Source organism: Marmota monax, unplaced genomic scaffold (assembly GCF_021218885.2).
Source record: "Marmota monax isolate L192 unplaced genomic scaffold, Marmota_monax_Labrador192_F-V1.1 WCK01_AAM20220418_F8-fsc00051, whole genome shotgun sequence".
NCBI classification, from domain to species: Eukaryota; Metazoa; Chordata; class Mammalia; order Rodentia; family Sciuridae; genus Marmota; species Marmota monax.
This window is the reverse complement of record NW_026695202.1, coordinates 12,161,147-12,174,012: the sequence shown is the minus strand read 5'-3', so window position 1 is coordinate 12,174,012 and position 12,866 is coordinate 12,161,147. Positions and strand designations below refer to the sequence as shown.

The 12,866-nt window shown below is 45.1% G+C and overlaps 1 long non-coding RNA gene across 1 annotated transcript; it reads left to right on the top strand.

Moving 5' to 3' along the window:
- The first annotated feature begins 492 nt into the window (after positions 1–492).
- On the top strand, positions 493–10,199 carry LOC124082819 (uncharacterized). The gene is made up of 3 exons (XR_006848491.2): positions 493–912; positions 4,882–4,992; positions 6,617–10,199. It is a non-coding gene; the product is annotated as an uncharacterized LOC124082819 (long non-coding RNA).
- The last annotated feature ends 2,667 nt before the right edge of the window (positions 10,200–12,866 follow it).

Below are 12,866 nucleotides of genomic sequence, written 5' to 3'. Positions count from 1 at the left end.
GTTTCATTACTTTCCTTTTCTTATTTTCTTTCCTCTTTGATTTCCAAAGCTATTTGTTTTATTTCTTGACACTGCATATATTTTTGTAAGCCATCTCAGGTTTTGTGAGACAAAGTGGGTGTAAATAAACACACACATACATGAATATGTCCATCCATGAATAAACAAAATATGAATTTATATCCTGCACCTCCTCTCCCTGCACTGTCCAGAGGTACTGACCTTCCCCTCCCTTGAGCTTCTGCAGGATCCTTAGCTGCCCCTCCAGCCCGCCCCTGTGGCCCAGCAGCCTCACTTTCTGGTTACTCTTGAAGATATTCCAGTCCATTATAATGCTTCCAGCTCCCCTGCAAGCCCCAGACAAGGGCTGAGGAGAGACTGACCCGGACTCCCACACACTATAAAATCTTAATCCAAAGCAGGAATGAAGGGGTGGGAAGGTGGCCATGCCAAAGGGGTACTGGGGTGCTCTCAGGGACAGGAAAGGAAAACAACTCCTGGTGGCTTTGCCCCTCCCTGCGTCACAGGTCCAGCTCTGGTGTCCTGCTGCTGCAGATGCTCCTGCCCTCGCACTGTCATTCAGCTGAGTGCCCTAGTCACCTCATCCCACCCACCATCATTCTTTTGCCTTGATGTGAGAAAGCGATTTGCATCCAACCAGAAGGATTAAGTAAGCTCGATGGAGGTAGCCTGCTTTCTCTTCTCACAAACCTCTTTTGTCTCGCAGAGGCTGCTGTGCAGAAGGCAGGTGGAGAGCTTTTGTTTCAAAGTGGCCCCTGCAAACTGAGGTTTCAAATTTGTGATTCTTCTGCCTCAGATGGGGGAACGGCGGGGGATGCTGCAGTCTAAGGACCAGACACACTTGAACCCTGCCCAGCTCCTCTGGGTGCCTGCTGAAAGTCAGATGGAGAGGTCAGCTCTGTTTGCAGTCCCTGGTGTGGGCGGGGCAATGTCTGAGGAGTGTTGTTGGAAAAGGGATTCAGGATGCACAGACATCCAGAGGCTGCTCTGTACCAGGGCTTCTCCCCAGGAAAGAAGGCTTTGGGAGAGCAAAGGAGCAGAGTGCCAGGTGCGTTCCAGAGCTGTGAGACCTTTCCAGTCCTTAGTGTCTTCTCCTGCAAGGTGGGCATTTAATACTCCTGGGCTCACAGGGTCCTCCAGGGGATCAAATATTAACAGCTTGCGTGTTCATAGCTGCTATTGTGCACCAGTCGTTGCTCTAAATGCTTTACATACAATAACTCATTTACTCCTCTTGCCACCCTTAAGTATCATTATCCCCATTTTTCAGAGAAGAAGACTAGGGCTCAGAGTGTAAGTAATTTGCTCAAGTTCACAGTGAGTGACAGAGTTGGGATTTGAATCTAAGAAGTCTGGTTGCAGAATCTCTGCCCTGAAGCACTGTGGCCTGTCTGCAAAGAGCCTCCCTCCTGCAGAGTCCGATGATGTCAGAAAGGCATGCTTTCAAAGGGAAAGATGTGGCTGCTGGTATCTGAGCCACTGATTCTGGCTGAACCTGGGAGGTGGGCTCTGTGGAAGGCTGATTCTCTGGAACCCCTGCTTCCCTCCACTCTCCTCCTCCTCTCTCTTCCCCAGCCAGCCAGGGTCAGTCCTGGTGCAAACCTCCATCCATGCACTGAGCTCCTTGGGCTTGGGATACATGTCCCACTTACAGCTTTGACTCCCTTGACTACAAGCAAATGCTCCTTCTTTCCATATCCCAGCCCTTAGCATAGTTCTTTTTTTTTTTTTTAATATTTTTTTAGTTGTTGATAGACCTTTATTTTATTTATTTATATCCAGTGCTGAGAATGGAAACCAGTGCCTCACACATGCCAGGCAAGTGCGTTACCGCTGAGCCACAGCACAGCCCCCCAGCTTAGCATATAGTTCTTTTTTGTGTGTGGTGCTGGGCATTGAACCCAGGGCCCTGTGCATGCAAGGCAAGCACTCTACCAACTGAGCTACATCTCATCAGTGCTTTTTTTTTTCTTCTTGTGGTGCTGGGGATGGGACTCAGTGCCTCATGCATGACAGGCAATCACTCTACCACTGAGCCATACCCCCAGCCTTGATAAGTGGTGAATATCCCCAGCCCTAGCATATAGTTCTTGATGTATAATAGGTGTTTACTTAAAAATTGCTTCCTCTGGGCAGGTGTGGCTCAGTAATAGAGCATTTTTCTAGCAAGCATGAGGTTCTAGGTTCCATCCTCAGCATGGCAAAGAAAAAAGGAAAGAAAACAAACAAACAAACAAAAAACCTCTTCAGCAGTTGGAGCCATGAAAGTCTCTCTACCTAGAAACAATGAGACAATCCTGGGTAATCCTGTCTTCCGTCTTCCTGCTGTGGCCTGGGCCAGAGACATCCCTGTTGTTTTCTGTTTTCATGACTCAAGCAGCCTGCAGGGATTACCTTCTGAGGTTACTTAGAGTTAGTTGATCTTCGACCATGGTGTTAAGAACACATGAGAAAACTAGACATCCACATGCAGAATAATATGGAACCCTTACCTCACACTATATACAAAAATCACCTCAAAATAGATTAAAGACTTTAACATAAGACCGAAACAGTTAAACTACCAGTAGAGAATGTGGTGCAAAGTCTTTTTTTTTTTTTTGGAAGTAGGGATTGAAGCCAGGGCCTCTCACATGATAAGCAGATCCTCCATCGCTGAGCTACAACCCCAGTCCTCCTTCCTGTTTTAAAATTTTGAGACAGGTTCTCACTAAGTAGCTTAGCGTGTTGTTAAATTGCCCAGGCTGCCCTGGAACTTGCAATCCTCCTGCTTTCTCCGGTTACTGGGATTCTAGACATGCGCCATCATGCCTGGCTGGTGAGAAGTCCTTTTGCTCTGGGCAGTGATATTTTGGATGTGACCCCCAAAGCTCAAGCAAATTGACAAATGGGATTGTTTCAAGTCAAAAATCTTCTGCACAGCAGAGGGAACAATCAAGAGAGCAAAGGGACAAACTAAGGAATAGGAAGGACCAAATCATACATCTCATCAGTGCTTTTTTTTTTTTTTTCTTGTGATGCTGGGGATGGGACTCAGTGCCTCGTGCATGACAGGCAAGCACTCTACCACTGAGCCATACCCCCGGCCCTGATAAGTGTTAATATCCTTAATATATAGAGAACCCAAAAGCAACAGCAAAAAAAAAAATTAAGTACCCTGCTTTAAAGATGGGCAAAGGACCTAAATAGACATTTCTAAAATGAAGACATGCAAATGGCTAATCGGAATATGAAAAAAAATGCTCACTATCACTAATCCTCAGGGAAATGCAAACCCAAACCACAGTGAGCTATTATTATTTACACCTGTTAGAATGACTGTCCTCAAAAAGCCAAAAGATAACAAGCGTTGGCAAATATGTGGAGAAAAGGGAATCCTGTACAGTGTTGGTGGGAATATAAATGGACACAGCTGTTATGGAAAACAGAACAGCGGTTCATAAAAAAATATAGAAAATAGAACTATCATGATTCAGCAGTTCCATTTCTGGGTATGTACAACATCCAGAGGAAATGAATTTAGTATCTCAGAGATAGCTGCACTCCCATGTTCTTTGCAGCAATATTAAAAATAGCTTCAATATGGAATCAACATAATTGTTGGTGTTTGAATAGATCAAGAAAATGTAATGTGTATATATGTATATGTATATTTGATTCCATCTTTAAAAAGAAGGAAATCCTGTAATTTGCAACACCATGAATAAACTTGAAGGACATGCTGCTGAGGAGAATAAGCCCAGCATGGAAGGAAAAACACTGTATGATTTCACTTATGTGTGGAATCTAAAAAAGTTGACTTTGGACTAGAGATACAGGTCAGCAGCAGAGCACATACCTCATAGGCATGAGGTCCCAGGTCCAATCACCCAACACTGTTTAAAAAAGAAAAAAATAGTGCTGGGGCTACAGTTCAGGGGTAGAGCGCTTGCCTAGTACATGTGAGGCCCTGGGTTCAATCCTCAGCACCACAAAAATAAGTAAAATAAAGGTATTGTGTCCATCTACAACTACAAAAAAAAAATTTAAAGTTAAAAATTTAAAGTGGCTCAGGAGGCTGAGACAAGAGGATCACAAGTTCAAAACCAGCCTCAGCGATGTGCTAAGCAACTCAATGAGGCCCTGTCTCTAAATAAAATATAAATAATGAGGCTGGGGATGTGGCTCAGTGGTTAAGTGTCCCTGAGTTCAATCCCTGGTACCAGAAAAAAAAAAAAAAAAGAAAGAAAGAAAGAAATTTAAAGTTGAGCTCATAGACAGAAAGTAGAGAGTGGAATGGTGGTTGCCAAGGGCTGGAAGCTGTTGACCAAAGGGTCCAACATTTCAGTTATTCAGCATGAATAAATTCTGGATTTCTAACGAACAGCATGGTGGCTTAGGCCATTTGCTGTTGCTGTAAGAGAATACCCAAGACTGGGTAATTTATAAAAGAAAGTTTATTTAGGTCATAATTTACCATTGTGCTACATTGGAACATGGCAGAAAAGCAGAAGGGCAAGCTGGGATGTACAGAGAATAAAAGGGGAGGGGGAGCTGGCTTTCTAACAGCTCACTCCTGCTCTCACTAGTCCAGTTCCAATAGAACTCATCCCACCACCTCTCAACCCTGTTACAACAGGGACCACATCTCAGCATGGGTTTTGGAGGCCACAAGCCATTTTCAAAGCTTGAGCATGTGGTGATTATAGTTAACAGTATTGCATTGTGCACTGAAAATTTGTCAAGAAAGTAGATTGCGTTTATATCACACATAAAAAACAAAACAAAACAGTAACTATGTGAGATGATGAATGTTAACTAGCTTGATTGTGGTAATCATTTCTTTTTCTTTCTTTTTTTTTTTTAATATTTACTTTTTAGTTTTCGGCGGACACAACATCTTTGTTTGTATGTGGTGCTGAGGATCGAACCCGGGCTGCACGCATGCCAGGCGAGCGCACTACCGCTTGAGCCACATCCCCAGCCCCTGTGGTAATCATTTCTAACGTATATGTATGTCAAAACATCATACTCTATGTATATGGTAAATACAAACAATTTTTATTTTTCAATTATATCTCAGTAAAACTAGAATGATACCTTTATAATTTTCATTTTCGTAGTTGTAGATGGTCACAATACCTTTATTTGATTTATTTATGTGGCTCTGAAGCCTGAACCCAGTGCCTCACGTGTGCTAGGCAAGTGCTCTACCATGGCAATCACCATTCCTTCTATTTCCATGAGCCCCAGCCCCAGCCCATCATTTTTTTTTTAATATAAAAGCAAATCATGCTTTTAAAAAAGTTTGATTTGAATTTGAAAATGAAACTCCTCCATAATTCTGTGCTGAACATAGTTCCTGGGCCAGCAGTCTTGTCATCACTTGGGAACCTGGGAATGTAGGCTCTTGGGCCCCATTTGGGCCGTAGAATCAGTCTCTCTTCACTGAAAAAGATCCCACTGGCAGGGCAACTTAACTTTGAAAAGAGCTGGCCATGAATCCATGAATACCCTCCTCTTCCCCAGTTCCAGCTAAGGGACAAGTATCACCTGTTTTTGTTTTTTGTATCAGGGATTGAATCCAGGGGTAATTAACCTCTGAACTACATCCCCAGCATCCCCACCCACCCACCCACCCCCATTCCCCCTGCCTTTTTATTGTAAAACAGGGTCTCACTAAGTTGTTTAAGGCACCACTAAGTTGCTGAGGCTGGCTTTGAACTTGCAATTTACCTGCCTAAGCCTCCTGAGCCTCTATGATTACAGGTGAGCACCCCAGCACCTGGCTTGTCACATGTTTTGTTAGAAGGCTTTTTAATTTATTTTTATTTTCTGATGCTGGGGATTGAACCCAGGGACCCTTTACTGCTGAGCTACATCCCCAGCTGCGTTTCTTTCTTTCTTCCTTCCTTTCTTTTTTTTTTTTTTTACCTTTATTTTACTTTTATGTGGTGCTGAGGATCGAACCCAGTGCTGCACGTGCTAGGCGAGTGCTCTACCGCTGGACCACAACCCCAGCCCTTCCCCTGCCCTTTTTATTTTTTATTTTGACACAGGGTCTTACTGAGTTGCCCAGGCTGGCCTCCTGAGCCAGCAATATTCAAAATAGCTTCAATATGGAATCAATCAGTTTCCTGAGTATCTGGGACTACAGGCATGGGCCTCCCCTCCTGGCACCTGTCTTAACCATTTTCTAAATGGAGAGTTCAGGGGTGTTATGGTGACACTGTTGTGCAGTCCATCTCCAGAACTTCTTCATTGCAAAGCTGTAACCTAAACACTCCCACATCGCTCCCTCCCACCCCCGATCACTGGCAATCACCATTCCTTCTGTCTCCATGAGTTTGAACACCTTGCTTTTTTTAACTTCACAGCATATCTTTCCATATGGGCACATCGGATCTAGCTCATTATTCCTTGAGCTTGGAGTATTCCTCCTTGACTAAAGCTGATATTTAGCCAGTCTTCTATCAGGGATGTGAAGGCTATTTCCAGCTTTTGCTATTGCAAACCAGTTAAACCTCTAGAAGGCTGAGTTCAAAGAGTATGCATTTCTCCATTCTGCCAAATTGTTGCTCAAACAAGTTATCTCAGTTTCCTCTCCCACCCACAGAGGACAAGAGGTCTCCCCCCCGCAAACATCAGATTCTTCCCAATGGAAACCAACAAGTAAATATTGTGCCATCCCAGTGACAAGTGGGACCCAGCTTGAAAGGAGGGGTCGGTGACTCCCTTTGGCGGTGATCTCCCAGGGAGAAGCCTGAGAGGTGAGCTGGTGGCAAGTTGAGGGAATCAAAGCTGCGGTGTATACACAGAGGAAGTCTAATTCAAAAGCCATATAATGAGTGGACTTGGGAGGAAGCTCGTTGCCGTGGCAACCTGATTTCCCTGCTGCCAAGAGCAGCTTTTCTTCTTTCTTCTGCACCTGGCAGGAGCTACCCCCACCCCACCCCACATTACTTGAGGAAGAAAGACAGAGTTTGGCATTCTTTTATTGAGGTCAGGGCACCGTCTCTGTCAGTGGCCAACTGTCATGGAGAGAGAATGTGGTGGCCTGGATGCCTTCGCCCATCAGCTGGACAGAGGCACCTGGGTGTCTGGGCTGAAATGCTGATGTCAAGGAGACCTTTTGGTTCTCTCTGCAAGAAAAGCTTTTCTGTGCTTTTCTTTAAGGACACCAAAGGTCAAGGGCCTGGTGAGCTTTTGTGAGGCCTCTTAAGCCAGTTGTTTCCTTGTTCTAAGTCACTCTGCTCTACTTCCTGCAGGGCATTCAAGCCTGGACTCGCTGATTGGAATAGAGCTAGGGAAGGAGGAAACAGATGGATGGGCCCAATTACTTTACAATTTTTTACCTGTTCCCTGCCTCAGGCTCCTGCTTGCTCCATACACAATTTACACCCCCTCATCTAACCCCATAATGGCTGGGTAAGGTGGCAATTATTAACCCAGTGGTTATTCTCAGAATAAAAACTGAGGCTCCAGCTCCTCAAGCCTCAGTGATTGCCCAAGATCTTAGTGCAAGAATATGAATCCAGGTCTGCCAGTATCTCAAGGTCATGACCTTGCACCCTGACACCCCCCTCCCCCTGAGATAATACGGACAGGCAAGCCAGACAGTGGAGAGATCACCCTTCTCTTGGACATGATGGCAGCCAATCATGTCCTTTCTAGGCAACAAGTGTATAGAGGATTTGATCCACATGCTTCACCTGGTCCTTTCAAGCAAAGATCCCCTCCTCCTGGGAAATCCCACCTGCCTCCTTTAATCAGGCTGTGGACTGCGGCGGGGACAGCATGTGTGGGGAGGCCATAGACTCTGTCTCCACAGAGCGGCTTCAGAGTCCTCTCCCCCTCCCCCGTTGACCTGTCTAATGTGAGCTCTTCTATGAGATGGCTCTTTCCCCAGCCTCCGGAATAAATGATTTGTCTTTCCTATGATTTGCCTGCATCCCACACAGAGACAGTCATCCCGGAGCCCTCTCAGGGAGCATCTTGCCCCCTGACACATTCACTCTCGAGTGCCAGGTGCCCCTGGAGTGGCCCTCTTCTATGTGTCTGCCCCTCCATCTAGGCCCCAGGAGTGTTGCTCTCTGCTTCCCTGGCGTGACCGCTCTGTCTGGGTGACTGAAGCACACGTACCAAGAGTGCAGATCAATAAACGAGGAAAGCTGCCTGGGGAGGTGCTGCTCCTCCGTCTCCTACAGCTGACTGATGAGCTACGAGCCCCAGCCCCTCCCTTCTGTGGACAGAAACCCTCATTTGCCAATTCATGGTTCTACAGCACATTCCAATTCAAATGATTTCTCTTGGGTGAGGGTCTCTCTGTGGCAAATGCTCAGGGTTGCTTTGTTTTTGTTTTGAGATGGATGTCTAGCAAGGTTGCCCAGACTGGCCTCCAATCCTGGACCCTTCTGTCTCAGCCACCTGAATAGCTGGGATTCCAGGTGTACGCCTTTGTGCCCGGCCCACACGAGGGCCTTTTGGAGCATCCCTGACACCCACTGTTCAGTGATTGCTTATGACTCAGTCCCAGTCATATCCCCATAGATTCTGATCTCTTTTTCCTGCCCTGAGACTCTGAGGCTCTCCAGGACCTTTAGCTGCATAGATTTATCTCTCTGGCCATTTCTGTACTGAGAAACTGCTGTGACTCCATTTTTGAGAAACCAGCCTCTACCTCAGAGCAAAGCCTGTCCAAGGAAGGGGGCGTGACCCTTGTCCTTGGAAAAACCCACAGAGCACTAAGCACATACCCACCCTGCTGAGTTGTTTGTCTACAAATAACAGGAGAGATCTGCTGCACCAGGTGTCCCTGACTCAGTCAGGCTAGGTGAGGACCCATAGCAACCCCCTAGCAACCACCAATCAGCATGAGACAGAGAAAATACTTGGGATGCCAGATGACCCCTCAGTAGTTTATGGTGGTTGATAACATGTTGGGAAACCATGTAGTTTAGCACGTACAACCCTTGTGGCCTAAACCAATCAGTTCAAAGTAATCTCCCTCTTGTACTAACCAATCACCCCTACCTAACTTGTTCCTGCCAGTGAATGTACAAATCAATGTTAAGAGTTGTTGTTTGACTTTTCCACGGTATGGAATGATTTGCTGGGTGATGATGTGATGCATAGAATATCCCCCCAAAACTGAACAAAGGACCAGGACTCACTCCCTGGGACCACTGCGTTGGGAATGGTTGTGAGTCCAGTCTCGAGCTTGCAATAAAGACTCTTGTGTGATTGCATCAGATTTGGCTCCTGGAGGTCTACTGGGGTCCCAGGAATCTGGCATAACAGTACCCCAGTGCTGTTCCTCTGCCCCTCTTCTTGCTGGATGCAACCCTTATCCCAACACAGAGCTCCCACTAGGGCTCCAGATAGGAAAGAGGGCCACAGACCCTACATTTTGAGCTGTCCCCTTACCCGAGCTAGTATGGTACTCCTTTGGCCCAGAGGATGTGTTCAAGATGGTGCCTGGGACTTCCCATGTCCCTTGCCTCTGTCCACTCTCTACCCTCTTCACTCTCAATTTCCTTCCGCTCCAATCACATATAATACAATGAAACTCGGGGACCCAGTCCTCCAGGCCTGGTTCTGGATGAATTAACATGTGCTTACATTATGTAGAAAATGCTTTTCTGTCTAGGCAAAACTTACTACCTTGCTTCACGCCAAGGAATCTTTTTTTTTTTTTGATGTTCACAGCTGAATACTGACTTCCTCCTGCTCTTTGCAGCATCCCTACTCCTCTCTGAGCAAACAGATGCCCCTGGCAGAAGAGGAGGGAGGTGACACCAAGGGAGTGACACCATGGGAAATTCACACAAATGGCGTGCAGCAGATGTCACCCAGTCCACTTGCTGATGACAGAGGCAAGCTTGTGTGAATCTGTGAGTTCTGTCCTCTCAACCCCATGGACATAGAGCTCGTTCTTCATTGTATTTTTTTTCTCTAAAGAACTTTTATTTCCCCACATTTTTTACTGGTGCGTTATAATTGTACATCATGATAGGATTTGCTGTTACATATTTGCACATGCACACAATATCACAATATAATTTGGCCAATATCACTCCCTCCCCTCCCCTCCCTTTCGGGTATCTTTCTTCTACTGATCTCCCTTTGATTTTCATGAGCTTCCCAGCCCCCCACCCTTCTTTTCCTTCTTCTCTAGCTTCTGCATATGAAAGAAAACATAAAACCCTTGACCTTCTGAGTTTGGCTTATTTTGCTTAACATAATGGTCTCAAGTTCCTTCTAATTTCCTGAAAATGACATGATTCCATTTTTACTTATGGCTGAATAAAACTCCATTGTGTATATGCCATATTTTCTTCATCCATTCATCCATTGATGGACCCCTAGGCTGGTTCCATAGTTTGGCTGTTGTGAATTGTGCTATAAATATGGGTGTGTGTGCATCACTACAGCATGACTTTCATTCTTCAGGATATGACCCAGATAAACCAATGAGTGGTTTATCTGGGTCATATGGTGATACCATGCCTAGACTTTTGAAGAACCTCCAACTGATTTCCATCGAGGTTGCACTAATTCACAAATTTACCAATGAGGTAAAAGTGTTCCTTTTTCTCCACATCCTCTCCAGCATTCATCATTATTATTATATTATATTATTTATTTATTTAGGTACCTGGGATTGAACTCAGGGACACCCAAACACTAAGCCACATCCCTAGCCTATTTTTTTTTTTTTAGTTGTTGATGGACCTTTATTTTATTCACTTATTTTTATATGCAGTGCTGAGACTAGAACCCAGTGCTTCACACATGTGGGGCAAGTGCTCTACCACTGAGCCACAACCCCAGCCCACTAGCCCTACTTCATATTTTATTTATAGATAGAGTTTCAATGAGTTGCTTAGTGCCTCAAGCTTTTTGCTGAGGCTGGCTTTGAACTCCATCCTCCTGTCTCAGCCTCCAGCTGGGATTACAGGCATGAGCTACCACGCCAGGCTGTATGCTTGATGAATAGCATTCTGATTGGTGTGAGATGAAATTTCAGTGGAGTTTTGATTTGCATTTCCCTAATTGTTAATGATGTTGAATGTTTTCTAAAGATCTCTCTTTTTTTTTTTTTTTTAAGTTTTGGAGATCAAAACCAGGGCCTTGATCATGCATAGCAAGTGCTCTACTATTGAGCTAGGTCCCAGCCCCTATTAAAAGACCTACTTTTTCTTTTTTTGCAATACTAGGAATCAAACCCAAGGCCTCCCAAGTTAAGCAAATGCTCTACCACTGAGCTATATCCTAGCCCTTTTTATATTTTTCATTTTGAGACAGGATTCTGCTAAGTTGCCCAGGTTGGCTTTGAACTTGTGATCCTCCTGCCTTAACCTCCAGGTGTGCACCACCATACCCAGTTCTCCCTCTCCTTTAACAGAAACCCAAGGGATTTAAGGTGGGCCTAAATCACCTCATCGTGAGAACTTTAACTTAGCTATAGTATATGTCAAGACCTGATTTCCCAATGATGTCATATTCATAGATGGAATTAAGTCTTAGACATATCTTTTGGGGGGGACACTATCTGACCCACTACATGTCCTTTTCGGTTCTCACCTTAGCCTTTCAGTACCGCTTGGTGTTCTTGATTACTTTCTCCTGGAAACCATCTTTTGTGTTGGCTTCCAGAGTGTAGGCTCTCTTGGTTTCTCTTCTACACCTGAGGCCCGTCCTCCATAAGTTCCCCTGCCAATTCCTCTTCTCCCACTCAGCCCTGAGGTGTTGAGATAGCTAAGATTCTGTCCTTAGCTCTCTTCTTTTCTCAGTCCTCCAACAACTGCATCATTGTCCTCAGCCAAGACACAATGGAGTCATCCTGGATACAAGGCCATTTTATTGCAGATTGTAGGGGTAGAATAGCCTTTTACGCATCTGATGGCGACAGAAAAGGGATGTTATAGGATCCAAAAAGTGACCAAAGGAACTCAATGTTTTTAAGAAGATTTCTTGATGTTTGAGTTGGACTAAACTGAAGAAGGAGGATAAACACTTGAGTTTATGTTAGTGAGGTGACTTTGAAAGGCCCCTAAAGATGCCAGGGAAACCAACCCTGTGCCTAAAGAGCTGGGACTCTCAGCCCTGCTTCTCCCCAAGGGTTCAGCTGATCACCAACGGCCAAAGGCACACTGCATGGTGAAGCCTCCATAAAAACCCCAGAGAACTTCTTGGGTTGGCGAATGAGAACTCCCCCAGGTGCTGGGAGGCTGGCATTCTCCCAACTCTGTGGGGACTGAAGCTCCTAAGTGCTTGGGGCCCTTCTGGGCCTCATCCATGCATCTCTTGTTTCCTTTAAAATATCCTCTGTGGGTTGGGGGTTTAGCTCAGTGGTAGAGCAATTGTTTAGCATGTACAAGGCCTTGGGTTTGATTCCCAGTACCATCAATCAAATAAAATATCTTTTGCAAAATATCAATAATAGAAAGGAAAGTTCCCTTGGGTTCCACAAGCCATTCTAGCAAATTTTTGAACACGAAGAAGAGGGTCATGGAAACTTCTGATTGGTAGCTAAGTTAAACAGAAGTTGAGAGTAACTTAGCGATCCATCCCTTGTGTATCACCCTTAAACAAAAGGGGGCTGGTAAAACACTATGTCCCTGAGTACCCCATTTCTGTTCCCAAAACTGAGCCAAGTGAATGAAATAATAACAAGCTGCGCTGGAATGTCCAGATGCAGGTTATCTTTAGGGACAACTGGCTTTCTCTGGTGCTGGTAATTAGGGCAAGTCAACGTTATCTGTAGAAAGTTGATTTTTGCACATAAAAAAAAAGCAACTGGGTTGCAGTCATACAAGCATATTAAGCCAACCAGCAAGCTGATGCTGATGATGGCCCTGCTG